The sequence below is a fragment of the Salvelinus fontinalis genome, chromosome 32 (assembly GCF_029448725.1).
Source record: "Salvelinus fontinalis isolate EN_2023a chromosome 32, ASM2944872v1, whole genome shotgun sequence".
Classification (NCBI taxonomy): Eukaryota; Metazoa; Chordata; class Actinopteri; order Salmoniformes; family Salmonidae; genus Salvelinus; species Salvelinus fontinalis.
The window spans coordinates 38,042,379-38,058,782 of NC_074696.1; the positions used below are offsets into that span (position 1 = coordinate 38,042,379).

At 42.9% G+C, this 16,404-nt stretch overlaps 1 pseudogene; it reads left to right on the forward strand.

The window, feature by feature from the left end:
* The first annotated feature begins 842 nt into the window (after positions 1 to 842).
* On the forward strand, positions 843 to 16,187 carry LOC129830598 (C-type lectin domain family 4 member M-like; annotated as a pseudogene).
* The last annotated feature ends 217 nt before the right edge of the window (positions 16,188 to 16,404 follow it).

Below are 16,404 nucleotides of genomic sequence, written 5' to 3' on the forward strand. Positions count from 1 at the left end.
TACGTTGATTGCACTGTATCTAAATGATTAAAGACCCCACAAAACATGTCATAAAACACACCATGAAACATGCATATGCTAATACTATATTCTGCTTATAAATAGTTCATTAACGGCATTTTAATTTGAAAAGTTAGCCTATTACAAGTTGTTCAATCCAGATAGTTAGCCCAAAACCATAAAATAATTTCCAGACGTTTCCACTCAGGCTCCTGAGTGGCGCAGTGGTCTAAGGCCCTGCCTCTCAGTGCAAGAGGCATCATTGCATACCCTGGTTTGAATCCAGGCTGCATCACATCTGGCTGTGATTGGGAGTCCCATAGGGCTGCGCACAATTGTCTGGGTTTGGCCGGGGCAGGCCGTCATTTTAAATAAGAATGTGTTCTTAACTGACTTGCCTAGGTAAATAAAGGTTTAAATATATATATATAATAAATGGACCCATTTTTTACATTTTGTTAAACAAATATTCTCTGAATGGGAAGTGACACATACATTCGCAAAAACTGCCTTTGCATGCCAATGCTAAAGTTCAATACTGGTCCAACAAATTGGCACAGGCCCTACCCACTGGGCAAACATGACTAGCTCAATGAAATGACGTTGAATCAACGTGGATCGGACGTTGAATTGACGCCTATGCCTAGTGAGTAGCCTCATCACTCCGTGGTCTCACGGAGCAAAAAGGCTAGCCTAGGCCCAGGCAATGTTGAACAGACACGAGTTTAATCAGAAACGTCCTTTTTCTTCTTGCCCAACGTCCAAGTATAAAGGCTACATTCCAAAACAGTCAACCCTCCGCTTGCTGAATTATTTTGACCTCACTTCACACGAGTTGGGGTAGAATCACAATAGTCTAGTTCTAGCTGCTGAATCAGTTTCTTATTGACGAGGATCAAAGCGGTCCAGTGCGAGAAGCGCGATGGTTGATATAGGATCAACAGCATGCGATGGGATGTATTCTAAACGTATCAACAACGACAGTCAATATTTTGAAGACGCAGAGGTGCGCAGTCCAAAAGCGCACACTGGTATGAAGACAAAATACGTGTTTCCTATAAAAAGTAATGTATTTATGGAAATTATACAAATTATCTAAAATGTTTCAGTAATGAAAGGAGACAGGGATTGGAAATTAAACTGGTCTCAGAGCATGTCGTATTATTCTGTATTTAAATCCCAAACACCACATTTAGTATGATATGTTACGTTACTTATGTTTTGTATTAATTTGTGGATGTCCATCATCCATTTCGTATATGTTACAAATTACAATTCGTACTATATATTACGAATTTGCAAAACCTATTGAAATGTATGGCATTTGGGACAAGAACACACTTCAAATCTAGGTGACCACCATTTGACAAAAACAATATTTGCATAATTTCCGGCAAAGAGAGCCTAATGACTGATTTACATGGTAAAGTTTGGGATATACTGGTTGAATCAACATTGTGTCCACGTCATTTCAACAACAAAAACATCAATTTGAGGACGTTTAATCAACATGGAAAACTGATTTGGATTTGGAAAAAGTAATCAAAGGGAATTTTAACCTAAATCCAATGACATGGTGACAGTTTTTGTTGATTTCATGTTGAATTCAAGTAAGTTGACAACTCAACCGAATGTAAATCAGAACTAGATGTTGAACTGACGTCTGTGCCCAGTGGGTTTGGTCATGCAGTGTTCACTCAGGCATGATGTGTATTGCATTCAAAATACAGTTCTCTCAGGGTTTCCATATCTGCCTTTCATCATTACCTTCCTCAATAGAATAGACACGACTTCTAATTCGTATTCAGTATGCTTCCTCCCACATATCTGACACCATGGCTAATGGTATAATACTACAGAACTGTCACAAGTTCTGAAGAACAAGCGTTCTTTATTAAGGAATGTCATTAGTTAAATCAAATCTTGCATCTAATGTGAAAAAAGATATTTGCATGCATGTCTGACTCCTAATACTGTAAAGTGAAAATATTATACATTTCAAAATGTGTCAATCTGTTCCTCTGGGACACCCCCCCCCCCCCCCCCCCCCCCCCCCCCCTTCCCGAATGCTCCTACTACTCTGTGGTGCAGTCAGGACAGACTTGCCCAAACATGCTCATGACATTTAACAGCAACATATGCATGGTGTCACGTTCCTGACCTTATTTTCCTTTGTTTAGCTTTGTTTAGTTGGTCAGGACGTGAGCTGGGTGGGCAGTCTATGTTATTTTTTTCTTGTGTAGGTTCATTTGTTAATTAGCCTTATATGGTTCTCAATCAGGGGCAGGTGTTTGACGTTTCCTCTGATTGAGAACCATATTAAGGTAGGCTGTTCACACCGTTTGTTTGTGGGTGATTGTCTTCCGTGTCAGTGTTGCTACCACACGGGACTGTTTCATTTGTTTAGTCGGTTCCTGTTCGTGCGTTCTTTGTGCTCTATAAGTTCTCATGTTCAGGTCTGTCTACGTTGTTTTGTAGTTATTCAAGTGTGCTTCGTGTTCGTCTTGTTTAATAGATCAACATGTATTCATCACCAGCTGCGTTTTGGTCCAATCCATGCTCCTCCTCAGACGAGGAGGAGAACAATCGTTACACATGGACATGTTTCATTTCCTGACCTAGAATATCAACAACCATAATCCTGCCGGACAAACATTATGTGAAGTAGGGTTCAACAACAGGCATTTTGTGAATCATCGGGAGCAAGAGGTGGCCTACTGACAATGCATGGTTGTTTTTAAGAGCAGTCACATGGTTATTCTTCTTCACATGACTTTTGTTCCCCTTTTAATGGTTGGCTCAATCAAATATCGAATCAACATTTATTTATTCAACAACTCTCTAAGTACTGATCGATGGGGTATAAACAGTATACCTAATAATTAGCAGCCATTAGCCTGTTTCCTTCTCAAAAACCCACAATAACAATTGTGTTTTGCAATAATTTCATTAAGGCTTATATTTCAATGATTCCAAAATTGTTTTCTTATTTGAATCCTTTTTTCTTTGTGTATACCACATAAAACATGTAATTATTGAAAGATAATTTAATCACACAGCTCTCTTTCAATTATACTTACAAGTTTTTGATTTCATATTTATCTTCCATGCTTTTTATAATGATTCATGAAATCTATCTATTTTTCTACCAAGCACACATATATGGGTTTTTGTCAGCAGGATTAAATGTTGTTGAAATTCAGAAAATATTTCATTGTAGGCATGTTGTGCATCCTCAGCCTGCAGACAGTAGGCTGTAGTATAGTATCTGACTGTGCTATCAAGTGTTTCCTTTGCACAAACCCCCCCTAAAACCACATACAGAGGAATTAGCACCAACATTTTCAACTGAAATAGAGCTCTATACACTGGTGTCATGTACTTCTCTGTGTCCTGCATAACAGTGTCTGTCCCCTCACTGAGAGCGGGCCCCAGGCCCTACAGGTTAGCCACGGCCTGCCTGGCCACACTGTGTGCTGTCCTTCTGCTATCCATCATCGCTGTGAACACCCACAGCAAACACACAGCGTGGTTTAAATATTGTCTCCCTAAACCACTTCCTGATTTAACCGAGTGTCCCAATGTGACACAACATTTAAATAAAGGCCTCTGCTACTGTTTTTTCCCCTCCGTTTGGTGACTTTTGTAATCTGACTTGTGTAACCAAATCTTGCTCGAGCCAAAAGGCTAGAGCCGGCCCTGCATCCCAGTAAATGACTAATATGAAACTCTACTTGCAACCTAATAAAGTCTGAGAGCTGAAAAAGCGGTGTGGAGTCAGTGATTGTTGCAGTGCCGCCAACTCTTATCCTGAACAAACCTTGATGATGTCATACTCAGCACATATAAAAGACAATGAAAAGACATTTGCTTGTTCTGTTCTATTTTCTTTTAAATTATTATTATTTTTTAATTATTTAACCTTTATTTAACCAGGTAGGCCAGTTGAGAACAAGTTCTCATTTGCAACTGCGACCTGGCCAAGATAAAGCAAAGCAGTGTGCCACAGACAACAACACAGAGTTACACATGGAGTAAACAATAAACAAGCCAATAACACAATAAACAAGTCAATGACACAGTAGAAAAAAGAAAGTCTATATACAGTGTGTGCAAAAGGCATGAGGAGGTAGGCAATAAATAGGCCATAGGAGCGAATAATTACAATTTAGCAGATTAACACTGGAGTGATAAATGAGCCGATGATGATGTGCAAGTAGAGATACTGGTGTGCAAAAGAGCAGAAAAGTAAATAAAATAAAAACAGTATGGGGATGAGGTAGGTAGATTGGGTGGGCTATTTACAGATGGACTATGTACAGCTGCAGCAATCGGTTAGCTGCTCAGATAGTTGATATTTAAAGTTGGTGAGGGAAATAAAAGTCTCCAACTTCAGCGATTTTTGCAATTCGTTCCAGTCACTTCCAGTCAGCAGAGAACTGGAAGGAAAGGCGGCCAAATGGGGTGTTGGCTTTGAGGATGGTCAGTGAGACATACCTGCTGGAACGTGTGCTACGGGTGGTTGTTGTTATCGTGACCAGTGAACTGAGATAAGGCGGAGCTTTACCTAGCATAGACTTATAGATGACCTGGAGCCAGTGGATCTGGCGACGAATATGTAGCGAGGGCCAGCCGACTAGAGCATACATGTCGCAGTGGTTGCTGGTATAAGGGGATTTGGTAACAAATCGGATGGCACTGTGATAGACTGCATCCAGTTTGCTGAGTAGTGTTGGAAGCTATTTTGTAGATGACATCGCCAAAGTCGAGGATCGGTAGGATAGTCAGTTTTACGAGGGTAAGTTTGGTGGCATGAGTGAAGGAGGCTTTGTTGCGAAATAGAAAGCCGATTCTAGATTTGATTTTGGATTGGAGATGTTTAATACGAGTTTGGAAGGAGAGTTTACAGTCTAGCCAGACACCTAGGTTTTTATAGTTGTCCACATATTCTAGGTCGGAATCGTCCAGGGTGGTGATGCTAGTCGGGCGGGCGGGTGCGGGCAGCGAATGGTTGAAAAGCATGCATTTGGTTTTACTAGCGTTTAAGAGGAGTTGGAGGCCACAGAAGGAGTGTTGTATGGCATTGAAGCTTGTTTGGAGGTTAGTTAGCACAGTGTCCAAGGAAGGGCCAGAAGTATACAGAATGGTGTCGTCTGCGTAGAGGTGGATCAGGGAATCGCCCGCAGCAAGAGCAACATCATTGATATATACAGAGAAAAGAGTCGGCCCGAGAATTGAACCCTGTGCTACCCCCATAAAGACTGCCAGAGGTCCGGATAACATGCCCTCCGATTTGACACACTGAACTCTGTCTGCAAAGTAGTTGGTGAACCAGGCGAGGCAGTCATTAGAAAAACCAAGGCTGTTGAGTCTGCCGATAAGAATACGGTGATTGACAGAGTCAAAAGCCTTGGCCAGGTCGATGAAGATGGCTGCACAGTACTGTCTTTTATCGATGGCGGTTATGATATCGTTTAGTACCTTGAGTGTGGCTGAGGTGCACCCGTGACCGGCTCGGAAGCCTGATTGCACAGCGGAGAAGGTACGGTGGGATTCTAAATGGTCGGTGATCTGTTTGTTAACTTGGCTTTCGAAGACTTTAGAAAGGCAGGGCAGGATGGATATAGGTCTGTAACAGTTTTGGTCTAGGGTGTCACCCCCTTTGAAGAGGGGGATGACCGCGGCAACTTTCCAATCTTTAGGGATCTCGGACGATACGAAGGAGAGGTTGAACAGGCTGGTAATAGGGGTTGCAACAATGGCGGCGGATAGTTTTAGAAAGAGAGGGTCCAGATTGTCTAGCCCAACTGATTTGTATGGGTCCAGGTTTTGCAGCTCTTTCAGAACATCTGCTGTCTGGATTTGGGTGAAGGAGAAGCTGGGGAGGCTTGGGCGAGTAGCTGTGGGGGAGGCGGAGCTGTTGGCCGGGGTTGGAGTAGCCAGGAGGAAGGCATGGCCAGCCGTTGAGAAATGCTTATTGAAATTTTAGATTATCATGGATTTATCAGTGGTTACCGTGTTACCTAGCCTCAGTGCAGTGTGCAGCTGGGAGGAGGTGCTCTTGTTCTCTGTGGACTTTACAGTGTCCCTAAACGTTTTTGGAGTTAGAGCTACAGGATGCAAATTTTTGCTTGAAAAGGCTAGCCTTTGCTTTCCTGACTGACTGTGTATTGGTTCCTGACTTCCCTGAAAAGTTGCATATCGTGGCATATCGATGCTATTGCAGTCCGCCACAGGATATTTTTGTGCTGGTCAAGGGCAGTCAGGTTGGAGTGAACCAAGGGCTATATCTGTTCTTAGTACTGCATTTTTTGAACGGGGCATGCTTATCTAAGATGGTGAAGAAATTACTTTTAAAGAATGACCAGGCATCCTCGACTGACGGGATGAGGTCAATATCCTTCCAGGATACCCTGGCCAGGTCGATTAGAAAGGCCTGCTCGCAGAAGTGTGAGGCTTCTTATTATGGCTACCACATTCAACTAGCCTATTCAAAGGTGCCTCATCACCTCTGCCCTACGCTCACCGCGTTCTTTGTCTTTGCCTTCCCTTCTTCCCTCCCGGGTGGCGCAGTGGTCTAGGGCACTGCATCGCAGTGCTAGCTGCGCCACCAGAGTCTCTGGGTTCGCGCCCAGGCTGGGCTGGGTTCGCGCCCAGGCTCTGTCGCAGCCGGCCGCAACCGGGAGGTCCGTGGGGCGACGCACAATTGGCATAGCGTCGTCCGGGTTAGGGAGGGTTTGGCCGGTAGGGATATCCTTGTCTCAGTATGTAAAATGTAATAAAATGTATGTACTCTACTGTAAGTCGCTCTGGATAAGAGCGTCTGCTAAATGACTAAAATGTAATGTAAAAATGTTTAAAGACTTTCTGTTTTTTTCCTGGGTACTTTGGACTGAAGTCCCCTGCTTCTCGTCTTCCTCTCAGATAAGAATCTCTATATCTGGGCTTGCGCAATGAGCATCAGGCTCCTCCACCTCAGAACGAGTCTGGTGGTCAGATACAGATACAGAGAGAGACCGTCAACGTAACGGCCCCGATTGCAGCCCTGAGAGAACTGCAGACGGAGAAAGAAGACCTTGTGAAGGAGAGAGACGAGCTTCTGGCCAGGTTGGCCAAATCAGGTCGGCTGTGTGTGTTTGTGCGTGTGTGTGTGTGTGTGTGTGTGTGTGTGTGTGTGTGTGTGTGTGTGTGTGTGTGTGTGTGTGTGTGTGTGTGTGTGTGTGTGTGTGTGTGTGTGTGTGTGTGTGTGTCATGACGCTGAAGTAAAACATTTATATCTAAATAATTTTTTCTGCTGTGTATGACAGAACCAGAGCCCACATCACCACTGTCACCTACGTCAACCCCGTTGGCCCTTTCACCGCCGGTAACCTGTCCTCGGGACTGGCTGGTGTTTAACAGCAGCTGCTACTACATCTCCTCCAGGAGTATGACCTGGCACATCCAGGACTCGTTCATGGAGATAGGAGGACACCTGGCCATCGTACACACTGCTGAGGAACAGGTGAGACGGAGTGGGGAGGGAGGGAGATGGGGAAGAAAGATAGAAGGAGAGGAGGGGGTGGAGTTAAAGGGGAAAGAGAGCTAGGGTGGGTGGGAAAAAGAGGGAGGTTGTGGATTAGACACTGTTGATTTTCTCAATTATCTGGCCAGGCTGGAAATAGCTGATCAATAGGGAAGATAAAGTCCAATGTCAAAAAGATAGCATTGACACACAAATTTTCTTTCCTTTCTGCCAGGGTTCTGTAGGGTTCATGATAAATGCATTGAGTTAATTTTCTTTTCCCCCTGTGAATCCGTCTCCATCAGTTTGTACGTTCCTATGAAAGACACACAGGCAGCCTTGGCCCGATATTGACAAAACTTGGGTGAATGATGCTTCTTGCTGTAGAGATTGGCCAGATGGTGGCGCTATGCATGCCCTGTTCAAAGGCACTTAAATATTTTGTCTTGCCCATTCACTCTCTGAATGGCACACATACACAATCCATGTCTCAATTGAGTTTGAGTTTGAGTTTATTTTATTTTTACAGTGACAGTGCACATTAATCAACGTTTCAGGTAAAGTGCCGGTTTTAGCCAGCCGGCTAATTTTCAACCGCAGTCCCTGGGCAGGTTATTAAAAACAATTACAATACAGACAATCAATGAGCAGTGAACACACGCAGAGCAACATAGGACAAGCAAGACGTAGCATACAGACAGAGCAACATAGAACAAAAAGTAACAAGACAAAATCCATAAAAACAACAAAGTCTTTCCACACCTCACAAGCTACAGACAACAGACAATATGGAATGCGGCAATACACAGCTAGGGATTATGTTCACAAATCTGATTGGCCTTTAACCATGTCTTCATGTTTTTTTGTGAAAGTGTGATAGGTGGTGCAGTTATGTGTGTCTGATGGCAGTGTATTCCGGACATGGGAAGCTCTCACAGAGAAAGCGGATTTACTAAAGGTGCTTTTCCTTAAGGTAACTATATAGTCACCTCTCATGGCAGACCTTGTGGATCTGCTGCCATATGTTTGGGTTTTCTGTTTAACAAAAATACTGAGTGGAGGGGGAGCCAGGCCATTTAGGATCTTGAATACAAGACATGCGTCAGTGTATTGCACAAGATTTTCCCAACTCAGGAGCTCATGCTTTCTGAGGATGTAACAGTGATGATGGCTATTGGGCTTCCTATCAAGCACTTTGAGAGCCTGTTTGTAGACAGACTGAATAGGTTTTAATGTTGTACAGCAAGCTTGGGCCCAACTAGTCAAGCAGTATGTTAAGTGGGGGAGTATCATAGATTTGAAGTACAGTTTTGCTACCTCTGTAGTCAAACAATTTCGTATAAATCGGAAATTAGCTAGGTTGAATTTGGTTATTTGAATGACCTTTTTTTAAAAGAGAGGTTGGAATCAAGTATTCTCCCAGATCAATTTAGAATTTCCCTTTGCTTCACCAATTATGTTTGTCTCATATACTCAGGGATATGAGTCTAGCTAACCCATACAATATCTCAGACACCACTGGCCCGATTTTGACGAAACTTTGGTGAATGATGAGTCTTGCCATAGAGATCTGGCATTTACAAAATGACACTAAATGGCCCAAGGTGGGCGCTATAGTAATCAACTCTACGTCTGTTAGGCACATGCAATATCTCAGACACCACAGGCCCGATTTGAATCATGTGTCATTCACCCAAATGTATAATAATGTATCCTGTTATATTCGTCATTCACATCCCAATGTAATCATGTCTCCTGTTATAGACATTGTTATAGACATTGTCAAATTCCAATGTAATCATGTCTCCTGTTATAGACATTGTTATAGACATTGTCACATTCCAATGTAATAATGTCTCCTGTTATAGACATTGTCACATCCTAATGTAATCATGTCTCTTGTTATAGACATTGTTATAGACATTGTCACATTCCAATGTAATAATGTCTCCGGTTATAGACATTGTCACATCCCAATGTAATCATGTCTCCTGTTATAGACATTGTTATAGACATTGTCACATTCCAATGTAATAATGTCTCCGGTTATAGACATTGTCACATCCTAATGTAATCATGTCTCCTGTTATAGACATTGTTATAGACATTGTCACATTCCAATGTAATAATGTCTCCTGTTATAGACATTGTCACATTCCAATGTAATCATGTCTCCTGTTATAGACATTGTCACATTCCAATGTAATAATGTCTCCTGTTATAGACATTGTCACATTCCAATGTAATAATGTCTCCTGTTATAGACATTGTCACATCCCAATGTAATCATGTCTCCTGTTATAGACATTGTTATAGACATTGTCACATTCCAATGTAATAATGTCTCCTGTTATAGACATTGTCACATCCCCATGTAATCATGTCTCCTGTTATAGACATTGTTATAGACATTGTCACATCCCAATGTAATCATGTCTCCTGTTATAGACATTGTCACATCCCAATGTAATCATGTCTCCTGTTATAGACATTGTCACATCCCAATGTAATCATGTCTCCTGTTATAGACATTGTTATAGACATTGTCACATTCCAATGTAATCATGTCTCCTGTTATAGACATTGTTATAGACATTGTCACATTCCAATGTAATCATGTCTCCTGTTATAGACATTGTCACATCCCAATGTAATCATGTCTCCTGTTATAGACATTGTTATAGACATTGTCACATCCCAATGTAATCATGTCTCCTGTTATAGACATTGTCACATCCCAATGTAATCATGTCTCCTGTTATAGACATTGTCACATCCCAATGTAATCATGTCTCCTGTTATAGACATTGTTATAGACATTGTCACATCCCAATGTAATCATGTCTCTTGTTATAGACATTGTCACATCCTAATGTAATCATGTCTCCTGTTATAGACATTGTCACATCCCAATGTAATAATGTCTCCTGTTATAGACATGGTCACATCCCAATGTATATTTAATGTTATAGACATTGTCACATCTTAATATAATCATGTCTCCTGCTGTAGACGTTTCTCTGGGACCAGTTACCTCTGAGCCACTGGAATGCCTACTGGTTTGGAATCAGCGACGAGACGGCCGAGGCAGACTGGCTTTAGGTCGATGGAACCAAACTGGTGGGGGGGGTAGGTTTTTGGCTTTGCCGGGCTACAACAAAAATGTGGTCGTGTTTACGTGGACGCAGATTAAGTCAGTCTACCCCAGGCCTATATGATTCAATCAACACTAAAATGATTGGCTTCATACACATTGGCCTAAATTATCCCCGGACTGTGGTGGTGCATTTTTTAAATATTGAATCTGACTAACCATTTAAAACAAGGTTAAATTCCTGTTTGATATACCAGAATTCAACTACACCTGGGATTGTTTAAATCTGGGTCTGAGTCCCATCATTTAATGTGAGAAACGGCTTTCTATTTTACAAATGAGTATATTAATTTTGTTTTTCAAATTGTTTGGTTTACTTGTGTTCTCAGTTGGTACATGTGATGCAAACAGGTTATGGTTAATTTGACTGTGTTTTTCATACCCCAAGCCAGGCGTGTGCGACACTGTAGGCCCTACCCATTTGTTGTTCCATCTTTAAACTTCTTCAGTTGAGCACCTGCCCATTTTGCATTGATGGACAGGATCAAGATTGATTACACAGATTTTTTGTATGCTGTAAATGAGACTTTTCACTGTTATAGCATTCTAACAAATTCATGTTTTGCCTTCTGTATGCTCTGAGTCATCCAGAAGATTACTAGAGAGTCTGTATGTCTGAGTCTGTTATGAGATCATCAACATGCTGCCTAAGGATCACAGCCTTAGAAATGTAGTTGGGATGAACCTATGGAACCCCCTGCACCACTTTCATTCAAGATGAAAGCTGCCGTTTTAGTGGGTTTGTCAAACACTTGCAGCCCAACCCCTCCACCACCACCACCACCCCACCCAATGTTGTCAACGTTCTATATTTGCATTATCTCGTTATTGGCTTATGTAATTTGCTAGCTCATTAGGCCCTAGTTTCCACATGTTGAATGCAAATGCCTGCATTTGAGCTTCTAGAGATTGAGAGACAAGGTATCACTGCAAGCATAAACCTTGTCTCATCAGAACTGCAGGAGCAGTACTTTGGATGGACAAGCTGGCATTTATCAGCGTCAATGTGCCTTTCATTGCAATCAGCATCTTTGCAAACCTGTTTTTTGCCTTCTGCCTGTTCTGTCCTCTGCCAGGCCGAGAGCAACTCAAACAGCCTGTGAAGATACTACTGGGCTTGTTAGTTTGCTGCACAACTGTTTTCCTGGTCTCTCTCATTGCAATGAAATACTTCCTCTTCACGGAACATCTGGAGCTCTGGCTTGCTGCTAATCTGATAGTGGGGTACACTTTCCCCACTAGTATGACAACCTCTGTTTGGCTGAATTTCTTCTACTACACTCAGATCGTCCCTGCTCAGCGAGCTCTCTTCACCTGGGTGAAGAGGAACATCAAAATCATTATTTACTGGATTCTGTTGATTGACCGAGTCTTGTTTTTGATTGACATTTCTCTTCGTCTTCCCGCAATAGTTGATTTCCTCAACGACGTGTCTGGAAATGCGAATGGCACTTACATGTCAATGAACACCACCGTGTCTGCCTCTCCAAATGCCCTGTGTTACACTGAGATGGCACGTGTTGTTTTGAAAATAACCTACGTCTTTTTTGGACTCTGCGTGGTAGTTTGGTCGAGCTGTGCCATTGTGAGCTACCTGCACAGACACATGAAGAGCATGAAAGAGAGCGGCAGCCCCTTCTCCTCGCCCCGTCTGCACAGTCAGATGAGGGTCACCATTACTGGGATCCTGCAGGGGATTCTCTACATCATTTGCTTTTTGTGGCTCATCTTTTATATCTTCAAAGATTCTTTCTCTACAGATTTTGACAATAATGGAAATATCTTCTACACAGTCATCTCTCTGTACATGTTTGGCACCACTGTAAACCTGGGAATTGGTCAGTCTGTTTTCCGACAGAGGGCAGCTGATGTTTGGCATAAAGCTCAACAGGGTGTAAGGTTGTCGAAGTTGTGTGGATGAATCAATCAGGTGTATGGCATTGAACCTTATGCTTTGTTTTATTTAAACGTGTAATGCTGTGTTGAGTTATAGTCTACCCCGGGACTATATCTACCCCGGGACTATATCTACCCCGGGACTATATCTACCCCGGGACTATATCTACCCCGGGACTATATCTACCCCGGGACTATATCTACCCCGGGACTATATCTACCCCGGGACTATATCTACCCCGGGACGATATTGATACATAGATGTAATCCATGCTCCTAATAATTTGGCTTCATAGACATAGCCTAAATGATTTAAGATTCAATAGTTTACCAACAAAGTTCTTGTTTTATAAACCAGAATTAAGCCTTCACCTGGATTTATTTAAACTGGGTCTGTGAAACTGGCCCATAATGTAGTAGGCTATAATATTTAACAAATGAGTCACTATACTCTATTTACTTTTAATGTTTTTATCATGTGTTCCTCTGTAGTTCATTTGGTAGAGAAGGGCTCTTGCAACGCTAGGATAGTGGGTTTGATTCCTGCAACCACCCGTACATAAAATGTATGCACGCATTACTAAGTTGTTTTGGATGAAGGTGTCTGCTAAATGGCATATATTATTATATTTCTACATATATTTTCCAACTGTATCTGACATGCAATTACGTTATGATACATTTGACTGCGTTTTTCATACTCCAGACGTGTGATATTCCGATTTTGTTTTTCCATCCTTTAACTTTTTCGGTGGACTATAATAATAGACGACATATAATGTGTTTAGTACATTATGAAGATGACTAAAATGCTGTAAATTGACCATCTGTATTGTGCTTTCGGTTACTCTGTGACAAATCTTTAACTTGTTAAAAGCAACTTGTGAAATGTGTGACTTTGCTTTGTGTACGCAATAAAAAAAGAACAAAAATGTGTACCCCAATCGATTTCCATGCAGGATAAGTAGGCTATTACAAACTACTGATCGGACCATAGAAATACAATTACTTCCTGTTTTAAACCTATGGGTACACTCAATATGGCCACCAGTCCATCCATTTACATGAATGGCAATGACCATTCTAGTCATTCTATTTCTATGGGTCCATGTAACTACCTATAGCCCAGGTAAAGAAAGGCCTGTGGCTCTGGATCCGTAGGTAACCACCCCGCATCTGCACTGCCCCCTGGATCCCCTGGAAAGATCCGCTTTACGTTCCGTGCATGTGTTTCTTTACCTCTACTTTAAGCACACATTTTTGTGGTCACCTCTCCCTTCACATTTCTCACTGTCCAATCGTGAATGATGATAATTCTTCAGGTTTTGCCAGTGAAACGTCCATGCAGCATCTGCATGCCAACCATTTGATCAAAATCAGTTTCATGGGAATATGCCTAACTTTATTAAACAAACACCATTTGTGTGTTTGCTACCAGAGTAGCCTGTTCTCTATGGGCCCGACTCAAACTTAGGAAATGTACTCCTTTCCTATGCACGCCTTTCCTACTACTTCTCAGTAGTTGGTATTCAGACTTACCTTATGCAGGTGCATAATGGGCTTCGCAGGCGTGGTTCCCTTGTGGGTGTTGAATAAATACACCTTTATTTATACAGGTTTGTCTCACTGAGATAAAGAAAAATATACACTGCTCAAAAAAATAAAGGGAACACTTAAACAACACAATGTAACTCCAAGTCAATCACACTTCTGTGAAATCAAACTGTCCACTTAGGAAGCAACACTGATTGACAATAAATTTCACATGCTGTTGTGCAAATGGAATAGACAACAGGTGGAAATTATAGGCAACTAGCAAGACACCCCCAATAAAGGAGTGGTTCTGCAGGTGGTAACCACAGACCACTTCACAGTTCCTATGCTTCCTGGCTGATGTGTTGGTCACTTTTGAATGCTGGCGGTGCTCTCACTCTAGTGGTAGCATGAGACGGAGTCTACAACCCACACAAGTGGCTCAGGTAGTCCAGCTCATCCAGGATGGCACATCAATGCGAGCTGTGGCAAGAAGGTTTGCTGTGTCTGTCAGCGTAGTGTCCAGAGGATGGAGGCGCTACCAGGAGACAGGCCAGTACATCAGGAGATGTGGAGGAGGCCGTAGGAGGGCAACAACCCAGCAGCAGGACCGCTACCTCCGCCTTTGTGCAAGGAGGAGCACTGCCAGAGCCCTGCAAAATGACCTCCAGCAGACCACAAATGTGCATGTGTCTGCTCAAACGGTCAGAAACAGACTCCATGAGGGTGGTATGAGGGCCCGATGTCCACAGGTGGGGGTTGTGCTTACAGCCCAAACCGTGCAGGACGTTTGGCATTTGCCAGAGAACACCAAGATTGGCAAATTCGCCACTGGCGCCCTGTGCTCTTCACAGGTGAAAGCAGGTTCACACTGAGCACGTGACAGACGTGACAGAGTCTGGAGACGCCGTGGAGAACGTTCTGCTGCCTGCAACATCCTCCAGCATGACCGTTTTGGCGGTGGGTCAGTCATGGTGTGGGGTGGCATTTCTTTGTGGGGCCGCACAGCCCTCCATGTGCTCGCCAGAGGTAGCCTGACTGCCATTAGGTACCGAGATGAGATCCTCAGACCCCTTGTGAGACCATATGCTGGTGCGGTTGGCCCTGGGTTCCTCCTAATGCAAGACAATGCTAGACCTCATGTGGCTGGAGTGTGTCAGCAGTTCCTGCAAAAGGAAGGCATTGATGCTATGAACTGGCCCGCCCGTTCCCCAGACCTGAATCCAATTGAGCACATCTGGGACATCATGTCTCGCTCCATCCACCAAAGCCACGTTGCACCACAGACTGTCCAGGAGTTGGCGGATGCTTTAGTCAAGGTCTGGGAGGAGATCCCTCAGGAGACCATCAGCCACCTCATCAGGAGCATGCCCAGGCGTTGTAGGGAGGTCATACAGGCACGTGGAGGCCACACACACTACTGAGCCTTATTTTGACTTGTTTTAAGGACATTACATCAAAGTTGGATCAGCCTGTAGTGTGGTTTTCCACTTTAATTTTGAGTGTGACTCCAAATCCAGACCTCCATGGGTTGGTCAATTTGATTTCCATTGATAATTTTTGTGTGATTTTATTGTCAGCACATTCAACTATGTAAAGAAAAAAGTATTTAATAAGAATATTTCATTCATTCAGATCTAGGATGTGTTATTTTAGTGTTCCCTTTATTTTTTTGAGCAGTGTGTATTTTGCAAGAGAGACCTGTAGAGGAACTGTAGGTAACACAGTTCATTAGTGCACACCAATGGCCAACAGCTATTCTACTAAAACAATATATTATATATGTTTTATTTATATTATGTACTGTGCATTATACCAAGAGATGTTTGTTTGACTTTTTCGGGTTTTCTAAGGAAACCACGTGTCTCCTTGTGTAGCTTTTGCGAGGAGGGCGAGCCCAACAACCACATTGACGAAGACTGTGGCTACATCGTGAAGACACGCAAGCTGGAGCGCAAAGCGGTGACCAGCTGGTACGACACCCCATGCACCATGTACTGGCCCGTCATCTGTGAGATAGAGATAGCAGTCCTCTGTTCCTGCTACTTAGCAATAAGCACTTACCAGGCTCATGTTGGATCAGAAATACTTCCTCTTTGAGCTGGAATTGTCATTGTTCATCATGATAGACCAGTGATGACCAACCCTTCACCTGGGTGCACTGGTTTTTGCTCGAACCCTGCTCTAACTTATCTGATTCAGCTAATCAAGGTTCGGATGAGCAGCTGATTAGTAGAATAAGGTGTGTTAGAGCAGGGCAAGAGCAAAACCTTGCAAGCCCTGTAGCTCTTCAGGAGGATGTTTAGCCACCCCTGTA